At 40.2% G+C, this 20,866-nt stretch overlaps 5 non-coding genes across 5 annotated transcripts; 3 read left to right on the forward strand and 2 right to left on the reverse strand.

Annotated features, from left to right (window-relative positions):
• Positions 1 to 428: 428 nt before the first annotated feature.
• On the forward strand, positions 429 to 511 carry TRNAL-UAA (transfer RNA leucine (anticodon UAA)). Its single transcript has one exon. It is a non-coding gene; the product is annotated as a tRNA-Leu (tRNA).
• Positions 512 to 4,593: 4,082 nt separating this feature from the next.
• TRNAR-ACG (transfer RNA arginine (anticodon ACG)) lies at positions 4,594 to 4,666 on the reverse strand. The gene has a single exon. It is a non-coding gene; the product is annotated as a tRNA-Arg (tRNA).
• Positions 4,667 to 6,102: 1,436 nt separating this feature from the next.
• Positions 6,103 to 6,184, reverse strand: TRNAS-CGA (transfer RNA serine (anticodon CGA)). The gene has a single exon. It is a non-coding gene; the product is annotated as a tRNA-Ser (tRNA).
• Positions 6,185 to 12,623: 6,439 nt separating this feature from the next.
• Positions 12,624 to 12,696, forward strand: TRNAV-CAC (transfer RNA valine (anticodon CAC)). The gene has a single exon. It is a non-coding gene; the product is annotated as a tRNA-Val (tRNA).
• Positions 12,697 to 20,478: 7,782 nt separating this feature from the next.
• Positions 20,479 to 20,552, forward strand: TRNAI-AAU (transfer RNA isoleucine (anticodon AAU)). Its single transcript has one exon. It is a non-coding gene; the product is annotated as a tRNA-Ile (tRNA).
• The last annotated feature ends 314 nt before the right edge of the window (positions 20,553 to 20,866 follow it).

Raw genomic sequence — 20,866 nt, forward strand, 5'->3', positions numbered from 1 at the left:
CATTCTCCCCACCTTTATTACTCCACTTCCTTTCCTCTTTGGTTTTCCTTTGCATATCCTCTAAAATAAGTGTCCTCTTGAGCATAAGTGGTGACAGAATGAGTTGGGCCTGGAAAAGTGAGTATTCCTGTAGCATCACGTGCTTTTTTTGTCATGACATTCCTCATTTTAATGCAAGTCTCTGAGATCAAGGATGGTTCAGTCTTTCCCTAACACCCAGTATAAATTAGTGATGAGATAATATTTGTTAAAAATAAACTTTTTTTCATTTTTTTTCCCCAAGAAACATTACAGCGATCTTTTTCCTCTTTACACTTTTGATCCTGGTTCCAGATTTCATGAACATAAAGTTATTCGTAATCTCCCAGGGACTAACAACTCTTTAATTCTAACCCAGTAATGCGTGACATCAAAGTGCTTGCGTTATCACCGGGATGGCCGAGTGGTTAAGGCGTTGGACTTAAGATCCAATGGACGCGTGTCCGCGTGGGTTCGAACCCCACTCCCGGTAGTTTCATTTTTCAGCGTGTGTTTTACCTGAAAATAAGAAATTCTTGCGCAAAGTTAGGAACTGCTTCAGCATATGGTTGGGCCTTAACTTATTTTTATCCAATCTGACAAACTCGGTCTATAATTGGTGGATTTAGATAACTTACATATAATGTAATTACTGACGTGTTTGTACTAAAATCTATCCTACTGGTTGTTTCCTACGTGTTCCTTTTGTTCTTTCTTCCTTTCTTTGGTCTCTTTCTTCATGTCTTGGAAAAATATGAGCTTCTTTCATGATTTATTTTTATCTGCACTATTGCCTTATCATTTTTATGTCTTTTAAAACAATCTTTAATGTTTTCCCTAAGGTTTTCTGTATACAGCTACAATTAATCAAAGTCTACCTTCAAATGATGTTATGCTACTCCCTGTGCAGTGTGAGAAGCTTGCAACAGTATTCTCCCTCCTATATTTTATGCTATTGTCATATATTTTGCCTTCATGGATGCTATAACTGTACAACATGTTGCTATTATTTTTGCTTTATGCAACTATTTTTAGAGTGATTATAATTGGAAAAAATCCTTATTTGTACCTACATGGTAACAATTTCTGTGCATGTTCATTCCTACGTATCTCTCTGGCCTCATATTCCTTCTTCCTGAAGAACTTCTTGTAACATTTTCTATTGTGCAGATCTGCTAGCAATATTCTTTTCAGTTTCTGTTTGTCTGAAAATATCTTTATTTCTTCTGCATTCTTGGAAAATATTTGTTGTTTGGTAGAGAATACTGGATTAATGGTTTTGGTTTTTTTTAAAAAATTCTTTTGGTCTCTCAGCACTTTAAAATGTCATTCCATTGTCTTCTGGCATATTTAATTTCTGATGAGAAGTCTGCTGTAATTTTTATTTTTATTTTTTAGTTAGACGTAGTATGTATTTTGTTCTGTGGCTGCCTTCAATATTATCTCTCTTTGTTCGATTTTCAGCTGTTTGAATACGACGTAAACAGGTTTTCTTTTTCTTTTATATGTTCTGCTTGGGCTTCTCTGACCTTGAAGCTGTGTTTTGATCTATTTCATTATTTTGGGAAAGTACTCAGCTGTTATCTCTTCAAATGTTTTTCTGCCCTTTTCTCTCTTCACCTCCTGGGATTCCAATTACAAAAAAAAAATTAAGATCGAGTATGTGGATCCCACAAAATGGAAAACAGTAGTTTTCAGTGACTGCTGGAGCTCTTATTGAAAACTCTCAAATGGAAAAGTTATAGATTAAAGACAAAATATTCAACATGCAAAGAAAATCACTGATAATCTCATTGTACATGGGAGGGGCATTGCCATCTAAGAATTCTGAATTTTTGGGTGTCCAAGAATAATTTACAGTGCTTCAGTCATGTCATGTGAAGAGTGGTTTTTTGTGCAACTTTTTACATAGTCCGTCCAGTCTTTCCCTCTCTTGTGTAAAAACTTGTATTGCCTGCTGCCTTCAGAAAGTGCATCTATAAAGTAAACATCAGGCTCTTAGTTTTCCACATTATATAATAATTGAATAACACAGGTTTCATCAGGAGTAAATTCCCCAAACTGTCTTCAACAAAACTAGAGCTAACATTTTGCAAAAGTACAAAGCTTATAGAGAGAGTCCACCAAATCGCAATCCACGATCTTTTCTTCACTAAGCATGCTCGTTAACCACCTGACCTACAGAGCCCTTTTGAATAGAAAAAGAAAAGCAGGTAAAAAAATATTGTATGAGAAAATTGACATTTTCACACAATAGGAATTGCTTTTGGAGAAGAATACATATATTTTTTTGAAATAAAACAAATTCTTTGGAATATACCACCATGAGTCTGCCCAAAAGAATCACGCATCTAGCAAGTCGATCCGCCTTACTGATGTTACCACATAAATAACCGAGAGAAGATGTGAGTCAACAATAACACATATAACAAATAATTTTAATTTTTTAGTAGTCACACTAAAAATAGAAATAGACAAGTAAATTAATTTGAATGTTTGAATCCCAAATGTTATCATTTCAACCTGTAATCACTAAAATAACCATTAATGAGATATTACATTTTTTTTAAACTAAGTTTTAGAAGCATGTGCTGATGACTATTGTTTTGGACAGTTCAGCTGTAGAATGTTCCAGGGGAAAAGGAAAAATTCTGTCTTCACAATACAATCTCTGTAGGGTTTATTTTTTTTTTGAGGGGAGTGGGGTTCCCAACATGCAGATTAAAAACAACTAGAAAAAAGCCTAAGTTTTCTCCTTTAGGACTGAAAGTGTGATTATTATATGAAAGGTCCTTTTGTTTGTTTAATCGGGAGGTGGAAACTGACTTCTTTCTAAAACAACCCACCACCAACCCCACCAAAAAAAAAAAAAAAAAGAAAGAAAAGGAAAAGCTTGGTTACTTGGTTGGTTAAAGCCTAGAGGTATCATGCTGAAGTTGTGCATCTCCGTATAGATGCTCTATTTTTTCCCTTCCTCCCTGGAAGTTCCCTGTTGGTGTTAGCTGTAAAAAGCGGGTAGTAAAATGCAACGCACTAGTCCAGTGCTACTTAATGTAAGGTCTGCAGAATAGCAGCATCAGCATCACCTTGCTAAAAATTCGTGGACTGCATCCTAGAATCAATGTAGGAGCCTTAAGGGTGAGGTGCAGAAAAATGGGTTCAATACTTCTTCCCAGTGATTCTCCTGCACCCTAAAATTTGAGAAGAATTTGCTTTAAGAAGCTCGAAATCCTTTGGACCATTCTTTCCTCCCTCCCATCCCCATCTTCCCTTTTAATTCTCTTACAACCCGACAGACCGTGGATCAAATGAAGTTTGGACGCGGGACAGGTTCATTCTTTTCTCAGCACCCCTCACAGCGCACATTGTCCAGCGTCAATAAACTTTTGTAAGATAAATAGTGTATACCCACAAATGAAGGTCTCTTTTGCTTGTTTGTGTTCTTTTTCCTGGCTTTGCCTACATTTCCTTCCCAAACTCTTCCACTCTGCCCCAAGCTCTGGTGTCAGGTCCCGGAACACCTAGGAAGGAGATCCGCCTGTTTAGAGGCACCGCCCCAAAGCTGCCACTTCTCTTGTCTCCCTTAATACTCTCTCCCTCTTCTTGTGTATTTAACTTTTGTCTGGACCCCTTTCATCTCTAAACAGTTTCTTAGTCTCAGTCCTTCGCTTTGAGGCCGCCTCGTTCTTCTTGGTGAGATCGCCGAGCCGGGCGGGGAAGCAGAAGCTGACTCGCTTTCGCAGGTGTCAAGGCCGATCTTTGCCTATCGCAGAAATGAGGGCCTGAGGGAGAAGCTGTGATTTCGTTTATCCACAGCTGTACTTTCTTGATTCAGTATTTCTCCAGTTGATGGTCCTTCTCTTTCCTCCCGCACGGATGCTCAGGGCCAGAAAGTGTACAAGAGAGAGACCCCGAGGAGTGAGAACCCTGCTTAATGGCGGAAAAATTAGTGAAGAAAATACTGGTAACTTTTTTTCTTTGACGCTTCTTTGATTTTTAAAAATTAAGATATAATTCTTGAAATTCACCATAAAATTCACCCTTTTAAAGTTGTGCAACCATCACCATTGCCTAATTGCAAAACATTTTCATCACCCCCAAACTCTGTACCCATCCCGCCCTTTCCCCAGCTCCTGGTGACTACTAACATTATCTCTATTTGCCTATTCTGGACATTTCATATGAGTGGAATCATACCACATATGGCCTTTTGTGTCTGGCTTCTTTCACTTAGCATGATGTTTTCAAGGTTCATCCATATTGTAGTACGTATTGGAACTTCATTCTTTTTTATGGTCGAATAGTATTACTTTGATTTTTTAAAGCTGTCTTTCCAAAGATCTCTTTCAGCCAAAAGAAACAAGATAAAAAGAAGGAAATTTCAGAAGAGGGGTTCTTTGAGCATCCATTCAGATTTAAGGAACAGCCAAGATTGCTCTGTGTGGCAGTACCATGGAAGGTGAAGAGCCAGATCACATGAACTACATTCTGAAGGACTTTAGGAATTTGTTTCTGTTATCCATTTGAACAAGGTACACAGGAAAATACTTTCGCTATTAAGAAAAAAAAAGAGGTCGAGCCAGCCAGGAGTCGAACCTAGAATCTTCTGATCCGTAGTCAGACGCGTTATCCATTGCGCCACTGGCCCCTCCGGGCAAGGCTCTTGATTATTCATTATTCATTAGAATGGTTGAGAAAATAATTGATTCATGATGCAGACAGAAAGGAGTTTAACAAGACCTGTGGGTGCCGGTAAAGTTGACTGATTTTCTTTGTGGCCAATTTGCATATATAAAACATTTATATTTATAAATTTGCTGCTTTGGAACATCATGTATGTGACAGAAAGACTGTCATTAGTATTTTTTTCATTTACGTGTCCTTGTGCCTATTGTTTCTATTTGTGAATGCTTCATTAGCTTACTCAGTTGGTTCATCTATCCATTCATCAATGTCATTTTAAAAAAGTATTTAGATACTGATGCTTCATGAAGATCAGTAATTAGTGATCCACATAATTTTAAATTTTGATACAATAAAAAAGAAAATGAAATAAAATACATTCTTGAGTTATTAATTATATTTCCATTTCACTCTCCCAAAGAGCCGTAACTCATTACAGAGGAGATAATTTCAGACTCTGTGCAGCAGAAGAGACATTCAGAAACACTCGTGCACATCCAAATGGAAGCAAGAATTCAATAAAGAAAAACATTTAAGAACCCAATTCACATAGGACCTTAGAAGCTCAGAGTTAACATAATTACGAAATTAGAGGATACCAGTCATCATTACATAAATTGGCTAGATATATTTTAGAGTTTGAAGTAGGCAAAATAGGCACATGGAAATATGAAAGTATTTATAAGTGAGGGCAGTCCTTTCTTCTGAGAGCTAGAAGCACAATAGTTTGGGTCCAAGTGTAGGCAGGGTGCACAAAAACTTTATCTGGAATCCTACCCCACTAGATTCATTGCCTGGGCTAAGTTGCGTATCTTCTCTTTGCCTCGATCTCCTCATTTCTATTCACTGTTTTAAAAAGTATTTGGCACATACACATTAATGGATATTTATGATCCTAGACCTTTATGGTTCCCACCAGCCTGTTTTTTTGTTTGTTTATTTGCTTTTGTTTTTTAATACCAGAGAACTCTTTAAGGAAGCTACTGAGATTTCTATTATCAGCACGGGGAATTTTGTTACAGATTTTTTAAAACAAAATTTCCTGTTTTCCTTGCCATTAGGATTTGCCACTGTTTTCAGATTTAACAATCTCAACACAAAACAAGCAGCTATTCTGAGTCCCAGGCTTCACATGGACTATGGACAGGCTGTGGATAGCGGGGCCAAAGGAGGCATCCTCCTGCGTTCAGGGATTCACAGATGCCCAGCTTGAAGGAGAAGGATAAAAGAGCCAAAATACACAAAGGATGCATACCGAAAAGGTAGGTAGGCCAACGCAGATCTTGGAATAGGAAGCTGCCTTCTTCCTATCAGTTTTCTTGTGGAATAAGATGAAACTAGAGAATCATAGTATTTGTGAAAATGAACTTTTGTGACTTAAGAAACGAAAAATGGTAAATGCGCTGTGAGCAGGATTTGAACCTGCGCGGGAAGACCCCATTGGATTTCGAGTCCAACGCCTTAACCACTCGGCCATCACAGCCCAGCATGCTGCTGCTATTTGTGTATTAAAAAACATTTGTATAAAGCCCCGGATTTATAATCCTATCAATGCTGGTCACTTTTGTTTATTTGGCATGTTTACTTTTAGCGGTACACAAAAGGAGGTCACTCTCCAAACCTCTTCATCAGATCCTTCCACTTAGCCCCGCTCCAGCCTTTTCCAACTTCACCCCATCCTGCCAGGCCTCACACTGCAAAATCTCACCTCTGAGAGGAGGCAATAGTCCAGCATTACAAGAATCCTCAATTTTAAAAATTTTCTACAGTCTTCATGATTTGTCTGGTTTGGCATCATAGTTGGCAAGGAATGAAGTAAGGAATTGTATTAAGCGTGCCTGGGATCTTATTCAGTTGTGCTCTCCACAAACTAATACACTATCCTTTGCTGCTATGGAGGACAACATGGCAGGCTCTACCAATATTTCAAATGAATCTACCTTTTGATACAGTATTTCTACAAATGTACAAGATATACTCGCACACGTGAGAGATTATATTGCTTTCAAGCTTATTCTCTGCAGCATTAATTGTAATAGCAAGATTGGGAAAAATCTAGTTATTCAGAATTGTTTAATTAGATAAATTATGGGATAACCACACAGTGGAGTGCTAGGAGTATTTAAAAGAAAATGAGACGGATTACTATGTAAATACATACATTTTAAAATAAAAGCAAGATTTAGAGCAATGTGTATAGAATGCTACCATTGGAAATATATTTGTGTTAGATCGTATACGCATTTTTACAAAAAATCTCTCAAGGATAATTAGTAAACTCATGACAACAGTAACCAGTTGAGGGACTGGAGACTAAGGAGGTGGCATTTTTTGGAAGCAGGAGGGAGAAGGTTACTGCATGTCATTTTACACGTTAGATGTTACCTATTCAAAAATTAATTCAAAAATTAAATAAAAGCTCAAGAAAACATCATAAACATGGAGGTTGGGGATAAAAACTGTTCTTACCAGAGGTCTCCTCTGGAATGGTTCCTTTCTGGAACTGAGCAATACTGAGGGCTCTTAAGGAGGCCTCACCTGGTGCTCCAGAGGGAGCTACTCACACAAATGAGATTTGAAGCCTCTCGGGAATGCTGAGGAAAAAAGGCAAGAAGGTTCTAGAATGGCTTCCAAGCCTGGACCCGCGGGGCAAGGAAGACCTGGGAGGCTCTGGGAGAGTCATCAGATCCAAGATCAGATTGTCCTGGAACATTCTTCGGACACTGAATTGGATCTTCCATTTGTGAGCACTGTCCATGCAGCCAAGACCAGCTGGTAGCTGAGTGGGTCAGACTACCATCTGCACACCCTGATTTCAAAGCCCTTGGGGGAGCAGTCTTGATTTGCTCTAGGCTGTTCTGGGAGAAGTGGAAGAAATTCTCTCTCCATAGTATATTTTCAGTGGACTATTTTGTCCAAATTCGCACAATTTAAATAGCTTAAACTTCCTCCTTTGGGCCTAGGAGTACAACTTTAAAAGACTATTTTTTGTGTGTTTTGTTTTGTTTAGGCAGAGAAAGGAGCACACCTGTCTTTTTATTTTCTGTCTTGCCCAGAGAGTAGCTCTCCTTACAGCGGACCGATTCCAGGAGCTATTTTCACCAGAAATCCTCTCTCAGCTTCAGGGGCAAAAAGCACTGAGTGGAGTGACTGTAGGAATCTCCAGTTCCCTGACCCCCGCTTTGTCATTTGACCAGTTCACAGTTCTGCAACAGACCCGGAACCAGGCAAGGGCGAGCCGTGTGGCTGTTTCACTGGTTTAATTTCCAGTGTCTCTGACAGAACACTTCGGAGACTTAATCTTGGGAGAAAGATTGTGAAATCCACCCACAAATTAAAAGGATCTTTTGAAATGTTTGTGGTTCTTTCTCAGCTAGATCTTAATTTTCTCCCTAGTCCTTCTACTCTATCAAGTAATTTAGGAGTCCCCAAGGAACAAAACAGAGAAAGGAGGCCGTTTAAAATGATGCCATCTAAAAGCAGTCACTGCTCATCCCTTCCTTCCTGTCTCCTTGGGAGTTTTACTTTTGCCGGGGATTCTTTTTTTGTTCTACATGGTTTCTCAGACTCTAGTTGCACTATGAGCCTGCCACATTCTTCCACACAACATTACACCAGGAGATGTTCTTTCTTTTTCCTCCAGGGCTGACGCCTGAGGACTGAGAGCTGTGAAAGGCAAATGAGTGTGGATGGCTGCACGATAAGAAAAACGTTGGTGGAGGAAGTACTGGTAAATTATCATTTCCTTTAAAGCTTCTTCAATTTTAAAGTTTGTCCAAAAGTCTTTCTCAATGAACTGCCTTTCTCAATTTCAGGAAGAAAGAAGTGGGAGGTGAAAAAAGAAATCTTAGAAGATGGCTCCTTGGATGACTCTGAAGACTCTTTCAGACTCGACTGACAGACAAGACTGCACCATGGGGTAGCACTTCCCAATGGGAAGAATCAATTCAGGATAACTTCCTTTAAAAATGCTTTAATAATTTGTTTCAGCATCACTTTTAGATAATGTTTTGATATCACTTCTTTGAACAGTGTAGGAAGAAAGATGTTTTTCAGAAGAAAAAGAAAAGAAAACTGAGACAGCCAGGAGTGGAACTGTGGCCCTGGTCAGACCTGTGACCCATTTCACCACTGGCCTTCCTACACAGGAGGTCAATATCAACTTATCCTTGACTAAACATAGTTTAAGTCAGAAAAGGAATTGATATGTTGGAACCTAATCCCCAATGTATAATATTTGGAAGTGAGGCCTTTGGGAGACGATTAAGTAATGAGGGTAGAGTCCTCGTGAATGGGATTAGGCCTTATAAAAGAGACCCCAGAGAGCTCTGTTGCCCCTTACTCCATGTGAGGACACAGGGACAAGACTGCTGTCTATGAGCCAGGAAGCCTGACTTCAATCTATACATGCCTTGATCTTGGACTTCCCAGCCTCCAGAACTGTGAGAAATAAATATTTGTCATTTAACTCACCCAGTCTATGGTATTTTTGGTATAGCAGCCCAAACAGACTAAGGCTGGGATAGAGACACAAATGAGGCCCACAAGACTGAGCCAGTTCTGGAAAGAAGGACCCCTTCACTTTGTGATCAGTTTGCATCATACACATTTGCCTAAAATGTCTGTATTTAAAACAATAATCAGCTTTCAACTTTAGAACATATGGTAAGGTGGTAAAGGTGTCTCTAGACTAATTTATAAAATGAGATTGGAGAGTTGATATACCTCTGAGGAATGGTAGATAAGGTGTACTGCTGGCTTAGCCAGCTGAAAGCCCACTGCTTTTTATGGTCTGTATGACTAGGTACAGAGAAAAAAGCACTAATCATATCCATAGCTGTGTAACAAGTGCCAAGGCATGTGAGAATTTTCTCCATTAATGAAACAACATCTGGAATAGCAAATGCAATCGGAATAATCGCTTGACTAAGTTTACAATAACTCACTGTCATTCTTCCTAATCCCTTTGTCTGCTACAGTTGAATAAGCAAGTTGAATAGAGATATGGTGGGACTTTCCACTCCTGTACCTTTCAAGTCTTTAATGTTGGCATTTATCTTTGTAATCTCTCCAGGAATACCAATACTGCTTTTTGTTTACTATTTCCATAGTTAGAGGAATTTCTAGTAGCTTCCTCTTGGTCTTTTATGCCATAGTAGCCTTCACTCCATCACTCATAGAAACAATACAGAGATTCTGTTTGGAATTGCAGAAATAACCACAGGGTGGGTTCAGGGACCCACTGTGCCCACAGTGAAATAGACCAGAGGTAAAACTTCATTGATTGTCTGACTTTTATGAGTCCCTACTTTGCCTAGGGAGCAGCAGTGATGTTTTGTATCTCTAGGAATTAATGCCAGTTGAGGGCCATTATCTAGTAATCTCTGAAAAGTCTGTCTATTTCCTTTTCCCTAATGCACAGTCACTTTGGTAAATGGACACTGGTCCCTTTAGGGAAGGCTAGGAGGAAGAATAGTGGTATAAATTTTTGGCAATGTGCGAGTGGTCTTTCTCAAGGGAAACTGGACTTCTTTTCATTCAAAACTGGCTTGAGCCTGGGAGACTTTTCTGCTCATACAGATCAAGTCAAAGATCAAGGTGCCCTCAGGGTTGGTTTCTGGTGAAGCTTCTCTTTCTAGCTTGTAGATGGCCACCTTCTCACTGTGTCCTCACATGGTCTTTCCTCTGTGCACATGAGGAAAGAAAGATTTCTGGTGTGTCTTTCTCTTTTTATAAGGACACCAGTGAAATCGGATGAGGACCCCACCCTAGCACTTCATTTAACCTTACTTACTTCCCTAAAGGTCTTACTTCCAACTACAGTCACCTTGGGGATTAGAACTTGAACATATGAATTTTGAGGGGGCACAATTGAGTTCATAACAACATCCATCTAATCTTTGGCAACTAAATGCCAACATTTGGCTCCTGTTACCCTGTGATCCAATCCTTTTCATTGTGTTTAGGGATTCCAGTTCAGTGGTAGCAGGTCCCACTGTAATTTCTGGCCTACAAGGAAGTCACCAGAGAGCAACTCAAGGATGCCGGGGTTCCCCTCATGAATTTATTTCTTACAACCCCGCTGAAAGTTAGTTCCTCTGGAGAGAAAGATAATCTACTCTAGAATTTCAGTCTGTTTAAGCCTTTAGATACTTCACTGTATGGAACACCAAGGAAGTACTGATATTTCAATTTCATTTTGTTGGGTCATTCTAACTTTGGGTCCATATATTAATCATTTATTAATTGTATATTTTAATTAATAAAAAATTAGAGCTGTTCCAAGGCCCTTGAGTTAAAATATTGAATCAGGTATCTCTGCCTGGGAAGACCATATCAATGAATTGGTCTGATGCAACCTTATATTCCTTCCACATTGACCCCATACCCTTAAAGATCCATTCCCACTCAAATTTCCCAGGTTTCTGTCAATATAAATTCATAAAATCATGCACTATTTCTATGTGTATCACAAATCTTCATGGGTCACACCTTCTCCTTGACCCTTTGGGGTCTCAAGAAAGGGGAGAAGTGGTAATGATACATCCTGAGGAGCATCAGCAGAGTCTAGCAAGACAACTACCTCAGAGAGGTCATTACAAATTCTTCAGGCAAGGGTCACTAACCTTCTCAGGCTGGGGTAGACGGGCTGCTTCTCCCAGGTTGCACTAGGAATTATAATCTGGAAATGTAGAATAATTCCCTACACGTGTTTGAGAGAGGTGAATCTCCCATGTTCTAAGTTTATTTTATTCTAGAAAAAACCCCTTAAATATTCCTAATTTTTAGCAAAACCTCCGACTAAAATACAGACCCATATATCACTAAATTTTTATGTAGTTTACTCCTTTCTTTTTTATATCTCATCCCTCCCCAACCCCCAAGATAGGAATTTATATTTTACCTGAGTCAGTTCATTTTTTAACAATTAATTTAGAAATTGCGGTTGTCAGTATGAATCTCATCAAGAGCAACTGTGTCCAGTTGCATTTTGTTGTCAAATATTGCTATTTTGGTTGGAATATATTCCTTATATTAAAAAAATTTGCTTTAATATCATGTTTCTGGTGCAACTATGATAGAAAGAGCATGGGATCTAAGAGTGGGATGACTTATGATCTTGTCTTGATTCTTGCTTGTAGTAGCTGTAAGTATGGGCAATAAAACAATAGAACAAAGTTACCATGATTCTATAAAGAAGTCTTATTCCTAGACTCTGAGTTCCTTGAGAGCAAAGACTATGTCTTTCTGCATTTGCATTCTGTGCCAGAGACAGCAGTGTTCACTAAATATTTCGTCTGCTCCCCTATATTTCTTAGAAGCCTGGTAGTTAGATAGAGTCACATGACTACTTCCAGTCCATTGTCTGCAAAGGAAGTGAGGAGACTGGCAGAAAGTGCTGATGGTTTCCCACAGTCTCCTGAGCTCAGGCCGTTTAATTCTGCTTCCCAAAAAGTCATTTTCTGTCACCTAGAGATGAGCATCAGGGCACACTGCACGGACAGAGAAACGGGTGCAGACAGCATCCGGAGGTCTTGGAATCAAATTCTCCAGTTGTAATCATTTCACAATATATGTAAGTCAAACACACCTTAAACTTATACAGTGCTGTATGTCAATTATATCTCAATAAAACTGGAAAAAAATTAAAACAATATATCATTAATTCACCCCCCCCAAAAAATATCCAGAATGTTGTCTTAGCTTTCCACGCCAGGAATTTGTGCAAGAATTAGTGCCCTGGGAGAAGGCTTTGCTTGCTTATGAGGTTGTTTTTTTCAATCTTTAGAAATAGAAAAAAGGGAGAGAAATGTACCACTACAACGAACATTTCCCCAACAGGCCTGTAGTAAATAAACCTGGGCCCTGCAGGCAAAATCTTTTCGATCATACATGGGTGGGTCAGAGCTTTGCGACAGGATGTTTCCGTAGTGTAGTGGTTATCACGTTCGCCTCACACGCGAAAGGTCCCCGGTTCGAAACCGGGCGGAAACAGCCCTTGTTTTTTTTTCCCCCTGAAAAACATTTGCTTTCAGAGATTTCAACTTGATTTGTACCTACAAATAACAAAACTCACAAATCGTCGCACTTGCTCTTTAAAAGCAGGAGTTATCCTGAGAGACCCTCGCTGCTGCATCACTTCGCTGTTCACAAGGAAACAGCTCTTCCTCTTCTTTCTCCCCTCTGCCAGGTTCCCGCAGGACCTGTGAGGGTCCCCGGAAAAGCAGCAGGGGATAGAGATGAGCCGGCGCCGCGGGAATGGTTGCGCTCTTTGGAATCTGGATTGCTACACAAGACACGGCTTCACCTTGAAACCGGGCGGCAATGGCTACCCGGTGTCCGGTAAGGACATCAGCCGCCACCCCCAATTTATTCCTTGCCAGATAAGTATTTCCAACCCAAATCTACTGATCCCCCTCAATCGTGGGAAGATACGTTGCAGTGGCCTGCGTGGATAATGCGAAGCCCCGGGTCTCTGACGCGCGCCATTTCCCGGAGGCTCCCAGGCCGAGCTCCGCCTGGAACATGGTGCCGGGACACCGGTGGCGGCAGGTTTCGATCTGAGCCTCTGCGCTCCGGGAGACCCGGCCCCCGGACCGCGTGGATCCCGACCTGCCCCGCGGGCCCGCGCGTCCCAGCTCCGGGCGCTCGCTCGTTCCGTCCGGGGCCGCCGCAGGCCCGGCGTCTGCCAGCGGCCGGGCGCGGTTCTCTGTTTACCCGCAGGGCTCTCCCGGGTGGAGGAGCGGGGCGGGCCAGCCGTGTGGTGGGTGAGAATCGGCAGGAGGCCTAAACCGGGCTCTTGAAATAAACTTTGGCGGTTCTTTCTCCCGGACATTTCCAGCTATGGGTGTCCAGCTCAGCCGGAGGGGTGCCCGGCAGGCCAAGACCGTCCTGGGTGGGAGGAGGGGCGCGAGCTCGCTCTAGGTCTCCGGGAGCCCTTGTCCTGTCTAACTTTCAACACTGGGAGTTGCGTGCTAGGATGACCAACATTTTAGCGAGCCAACCCGGCACAGAGCCATACCAGGCCAAACTAGCAAACAATCATATAACATAAAATGAATAATTACACACATACGTATTATTACTTTAACATAAAAATATGAAAAACAGGTGTTTATTTGAAATTATATTATTCTGTTTGCTATTCTGTTACATAAATGCTATTCTTTGATCCAAACAATAGGACTATTTAAAAGTGGCAATTAGTAATTAATAGTGGGACTAATTAAACAACTAATATAGGTCAGAAAAATATAGTAACATTTTTATAGTGTTTCTTTCTGTTTTCTGACAGAGAAACTTTTAAACTTTTTATTGGATATTTAAGTTTTCTAGATTATATTATTGTATATTCGGAAGATACATGCATGTAACATTTTTAAAAAGGATGATAAATACAATAGGACAAATTAAACAAATTACCTATATTTAATAAAAAGTAACAATGACTTTTTTTCTGCCAGATGATACAGTACTCTTTTTACTCGTCGTTTCCTTTTCCAGTGATATTTCTGTCAACTGCCTGCAGCTTTTAGAACATTTTTCTTTTCTTTAATGTAGTAGTACAACCAAATACAGTTAAAGTTCACTTTGACGTGCAGCTTTGCTGTTCTTGGTGTCAGTTCAGTGTGATGACATCAAATTAAATATCCTCTCAACAAAAGTGTTTGAGCATGAAATCCTCAGGATTTTACTTAAAAGCAACAGTAAGTTCTTAGATTGGTAGAATTACTCTCTAACTCTCCAGAAGTGTCCATCTACTTTACATCTTGTTTGGGTAAACCTGCTGTTTGTCAATCAGATCCTTTGCATCTATAAATTCATCATATCATGTTCATATCAAAAATGCACATCATTTAAAAATATTCTATATTCCATAGCATATTGTATACTATTGTAGTTAAACCTCTTTTTCTGGGAAAAATGGTTTTAAAGCACAGAGGTAATTTAAACTTGTAAAATAAAAGTTGGATTCCAAATAAGTTACAGCTTTAGTAAAGAAATGAGAGAGTCCTATTTAACTTGATTGTTCTTTTCTAGTGATGTTTTTAAAAATATCAGTGGTGCCTGGTAGACTATTTGAAAATAGTCTTATTTCCAAAAATCGAGCCATTTTTTTCAGTGTACGATTCTTTTTGGCAATCTACACATAACTTGGAACAATTCTGGTGTAGTCAGTTCATCCTTTCCTAGTCTCCTAATGGCCTCTTCAGAGATCACCAGTTTTGGAAAAGGAGCATATTAATTTCTAGTTTACTGTAATTCTTTTCTACTTCTCTACTTTCTAATTCTCATCCTCAATGTATTTCTAAATTAGGGGAGGGCATTCTTCTTGTCCCATAATTTGAAAATATGATTTTATAGCAGGCCACCATTTTAAGGTCTTTCCTATGGCCAATAGCAATGATAGCTATCCTGTAAGCGCATGTTTAAAGAGGCCATAGCCTTCTATTTCTATACAGTCAAAAAATCTCATTGTTTCTGTATATTTTGAGGAAACTGAAAAGTGACTCAAATCTTGAATTATGAAAGCTTCAATCATGGGTGAGTAAACCACACCCCTTTTTAGCATTGTTGTGTGCAAGATGTGCAGGACATTTAGCAGGTAGAATTTTTCATTTTCTTTGGTAAGAAATTTGTTATCTGAATTTACCAAAGTTTATATTTGTGCTGTCAGCTGAATATGCAGATAGATGAACAAAGTCTTGTTTTTATTTGGGCAAAAGATCATGAGATTAAAAGTGATGTAGGCCATTCTGACTAGTAAATCAGATAATTGATGACCTTTAACAGGGCTTGAAGGATGAGGAAAAATTTTTCTTGAGGAAAAAATTACTGAGGCCAGAAGGAGAAACACTTTAGCAAAGGTATACATCTTTGAATGTCTTGGCCTTATCTAGAAACTGTTTGGTAGGCTAAATATATTTACCAGCTATGATGGTTAATCTTATGTGTCACCTTGGATGGGCCATGGTGCCCAGATATTTGGTCAAACAGTATTCTAGTTGTTTCTGTGAGAGTGTTTTTGGGTGAGATTTGAATTTAAATTGGCGGATTGCCCTCCATAATGTGGGTGGGCCTCATACAATCAGTTGAAGGCTTGAATAGGAAAAAGGCTGATCTCCGCTGAACAAGAAGGAATTCTGGCAATGCACTGCCTTCAGACTTCATCTGCAACATTAGTTCTTCCTAGTTCACCAGCATGCTGCCTTTGGACTCAAATAGCAAATTTTTCCTGAGGCACCAGTCTGCCAGCCTCTGCCATCAGAATTTGGACTCACCAAGCTGTTATAACTGCATAAGCCAGTTTGTTAAAATAAATCTCTTTCTGTATATAAACATCCTATTGTTCTGTTTCTCTTGAGAAGGCTGACTAATGCACCAGTTATTATTTTAAAGTATTTAACTCTTCAAGAGTTAGTAAATAGCATCTACTGCAGTTTCAACAACAACGTTCTAGTCCAAGTGGTCTTTTAAAAAGCAGCCTTGATCCCCTTGTACATGCAAATAAGGGGTGTCCTTGGCAGCACATCACAGTTACCAATTAAGGGCACCCATCACTGAGCAACAGCATGTCTGGTATTGAGTGGTGGCAGCAACCTCTGTCACTGCGTCTGGGAGTTGGAAGTAGTTGTCCTTGCCCTGGTGGCCTTTGTAGAAAGCAGCATGGGAAAGGGTCCATAGAATATTCATATTCTTTTTTATTTATTGCAGTAACATTGGATTATAACATTCTATAGCTTTCAGATGTACATTGTAATATATTTCAAATTCTGTGTAGATTACATCATGTTCACCACCCAAAAACTAATTATATTCCATCACCACACATGTGAGCCTAATCACCCCTTTTTCCCTATTCATATTCTTAAAGAGATCTAAGATCCAGAAAATCTAAGACATAAAGGAGGAAAAGACCAAGGGATTATTGCTGTTAGTAACTCTAATCTTTGCTCTAGAAACCTCATGTTTGCTTTCACAGGATATATACAAACAAATATAAATAAATATAGGATAATATGAACAGAATATATTTATAATATAAATATTAACATAATTTTGTATTAGAATATATATAATTTATATAAATATCCTTATTGAAGTCCAGTAATACAAATAATATAAATAATAAATGTAATATAATTAATATAAGTTTAAAAAATTATCAGAGTTTCTGGGAAGATGGAGTAAATGTCCTTATCCTTATCCTTTCACTAAGTGCAACTAAAACCCCTGGACATTATATATAAAACAAACATAAAAGAATCTGAAAGGTGGAGTAAAGAAGGCAGACTGTCAGGGACCTTGGGACCAGAGGAATGACATGGTGGCAAGTTCCCTAGGTTTTTTTTTTGCCTCATATATCCTAGACTTGGAGCTAAATAAGCTAGAAAACTGAAACGCCAATGGAGGCACACAAAAATTCCCTAGGAAGAGCCACTGTGTACCAAAAGACCACCAAAGGGACAGCCTAGCAAGTCAGAAAAATTTTAGACAATATCTCCTCTCCTCCAGCCAAACACCACAGAAAAACTGTAGCACCCCCCACCGCCACCCCAGGCTAGCAGAGTCCAAGTGGGGAACCAAGACTTCCACCCTCAGGAGGCTGTAACAACCAGGAGACCCAACACCCTTGTCTGGGAGGTGTCAGAGAAGGCCAAGTAGGAAGCCAGGACTTGTACCCCCATCCAGAATTGCCTCTCCCTCTGCTTCGCTGCTGGGTGGTGTTAGAGGAGGCCCTAGTGAAGAAGCAGGACTTTTGTCATGGCCTAGTGGTAACTGGGTCCTGCCTCCACCCATCTCTGGGTCAATGGAGACCACATAGAGAGCCGGAGTTCTCTCCATCTTCCAGCAGCAATAAGGAGCTCCTCACCTCTTGTGTCCTGGAGGCTGAGTGGGGGATCCTGGACTTCTAACTCTACCTGGCAATTATGAGGAGATGCCTCCACTTCCCCTGGTGTTAGAGAAGGCCAGTTAAAACAGAGTTTAAATAAGAGCCAGAGTGTCATAAGACACAGGTTTCAAATGAAAATCACTTGTCAAATCGAAACTAGGAAAATCTCAAACCGAATAAAAAACAAATTCAGCAGAGCCCAAAAGCAAGATGAAAGAGAAGGTAGGATTATCTGACAAAGATTTTGAAGTAGCCATCACACAAATGCTTCAGTGAACAACTCTGAACGTGCTCAAAACAAAGGAAAAATAGACAGCCAAAGCAAAGAAACAGAATCAGAAAAAAAAGAAAGAAAATGCAAAAGAGAACAAAATGAAAATTTTAGAATTGAAAAATTCAATAACCAAAATAAAATCTTAGAGCATGGACTCAACATCAGAATGGAGGGGAGAGAGGAAAGAATCAGTGAACAGGATGACAGAACAATAGAAATTACCCTTATGGCAGCCATAGCAAAGTAACACCTTCATACATTGCTGGTGGGAATGTAGCACAGCCACTCTGGAAAAGTTTGGCGTTTTCTTAAAAAAACTAAGCAGGAAGTCACCATGCAACCAGCAATTGGTCTCCTTGGCATTTATCTCTGATAAATGAAGTCTCATGTTCACATGAATAACTGTGTAGAGGAGGAAAAATAATTTCCCTCTACCCTTCTAGGTTCTTAGCTGAGACTCTTCTGTAATGAAGAGACGATTAAGAAAAGACATTAGCAAGAGAAGAATAATAAAAGATTAGCAAGATAAAAACAAAGAGAATTTTAATAACACGTATACCTCCTGTATACATGACAGATACCCAGGAAAACCGAGTAATACCCATGTATACAGGAGTTATACAAACAAAAGTTTAATAATACATATACCTCCTACATACATGGGAGTTACTGTGTTTTCCTGGGTATCTCCTACATATCTCTCTGGATTTTCTGTTTCTACTTCAGGTCTCAAAAACAAATTTATACAGTATCGTTGTTTCAATTGCTGTTAGCCTTTTATGGTGTTTTTTCCTCCTGTTTGTTTGGTATTGCCAAATGATCTCTATTCCTTAAAGATAGCACCTGGCTACTCCCTGTGCAAAACTTTCATAATAATCTAAATCTAAAATGCAGAAATTTTCACAACTGGGTCATATTCGATTCCACCTTTACTCTTTGATATCCTCTTTTGAATTCCTTACCTCATTCTTCTGCACTAGAATGGGGTTGGGGGAACCTGGGTTGCTCTATCTTCATTCACAATCAACCTATTAGTCCTCTTTCCCTCTTTCTTTCAAAGTCACTACACTTTGTAGTGTTAAGGGAACCAGATCTAGTTACTGATGGCACATTTCATGTCTAGGTGCCAGGATTGCGTATCAAGTAAATGGGACATGAATATTCATTTGCTATTCTGAATGATCATTTTTAGATTCAGATGTCTTGGACCTTTTGGGCCAAACGCTGTTACCTAATTTTTTGTGAGCTTTGGATGAATGAGAGGAAGCAGCACGGCACTTTCAATTTCTGTTAAAGACGACAAGTTTTCCCCACCCCTGGGGCTTCAGAGAATTGAGTTCACAGGAGAGAATCCTAACGGGAATAGTAAATTTATATAAATTATAACAGACTTGTTCATTTTTCTTAATTTTTTCATGTTCTTTGGAAGTTAATGCTTAAATCTGTAGGAATTTAATCTAAGCCATCTGAAATTGTAATGACACACTGGAAACCCTGTATAAAACCAATGTGAATTCATGTTATACTTTCTATTTTGAGATTGAAAGAAGAAATTGGCTATTCATTGTTGCATTTTCAAAAACTGGTTAAATGTCAAGTAACTTCAGAAGCAACAAAGAGGAGAAAAGTAGAAAAGAAATGGGAGGGTCGTAGGGTCCAACGGGAGAAAGAGCAAGCAGAGGGTGACAAGCAGAACGTGACTCAGGAATTAGCTGCTCTACGGGCCCCTGCCAGCACTGACACCTGCCTGCTGGAGGATCAGGCCGAGGCTGGGAGGAGCGCACCTCCGAGAGGCATGGTTTCCCACCTCCTTCTCAGTGGTCCCACCTGGGCCTCAGCTCCTCTGCTCCTCTCAGATCCCGGCGTTTCTCCCGGTCCAGATAATGGCCCTGATTCCGGACTCGCCCTGGTCTTGACTTCCCTTCTCATTGATTTGGGGAAGTCTTGGTTCTTTTGGGATGCAGATGGGTCAGAGGGTCTCGAGAGGCGCTGGCCCTAGAGTCCTTTTGTCTCCGCAGACCCCAGCCCCGCACTCGGGTGCCACCACGTGTCCGATAACCGGCACTGCAGCTCCAGATCCGTAACTTACCCGCGCGCGGAGGCTCGGGACGCGCAGCTGCAAACGCAGAGCCACGGTGACCGCGGAACCACCTCGAGCTCAGGCGGCGAGACGGTGCAAGTTCCTGGGTCCCCAGGACCCCGAGAAGAGCTGAGCAGCCCGGAGTGGTCTCCAGGAGCAGAGAATCCGCGTGTTGCGAGCGGAAGCCGAGTCTTCCGAGCCTTGCACTGTGGCAGTACCGTTTTCAGTTCCTTGATCCGCCCGCCGCCATCTCAAGCTTGGAGCAGCCTCGCGTTAGCCCCGGACCCTTCTTGGAGTATTTGGAAAAAAATCCCGCTAGGGGACATTTATGAGTCTTCTTCCATGAGTTTGAGAAAGACTAAGTTTTCACAGGAAGAAACACGGTTCATCCATGGCAGCAGCTGGGGTTTATCTTTTCCTTTTCTTTATAGAAAAAATATTTCTTGACTCTTTGCTGAGCCGAACACCAGCCAAATTTACTTGGTATAATTTTAAAAGCGGTAAGTAAAGCGGCTTTATTTATGTGGTGGCCGGTTAGCTCAGTTGGTTAGAGCGTGGTGCTAATAACGCCAAGGTCGCGGGTTCGATCCCCGTACGGGCCAGTGCTAACGATTTTGTTTCCTCTTTTCGAACACATCGCCTGTGGATACTGCTGTCTTGTATCCGGTTACAGATAGTCATTAAATCACAGAGCAGAGAGATTTGACTTGTAATTTTCTTTCTTTAAAAGAACGCACGAGAGTAAGGATGGAGAGCTTAAAAGAATAAATGAGGTAAGGTGGGTGCATTTAGGGAAGGGGAAGTAAAATTAAAGAATTTCTTGCATCAGTCTGGAAAAAGCTTTAGGCAATGCTGTTTTCCTGTAATTTAAGCTTTTGAAAGAGAAATCAGTACTCTTGGTCATGGTAAATGGCTC

Source organism: Equus quagga, chromosome 15, assembly GCF_021613505.1.
Source record: "Equus quagga isolate Etosha38 chromosome 15, UCLA_HA_Equagga_1.0, whole genome shotgun sequence".
Lineage (NCBI taxonomy): Eukaryota > Metazoa > Chordata > Mammalia > Perissodactyla > Equidae > Equus > Equus quagga.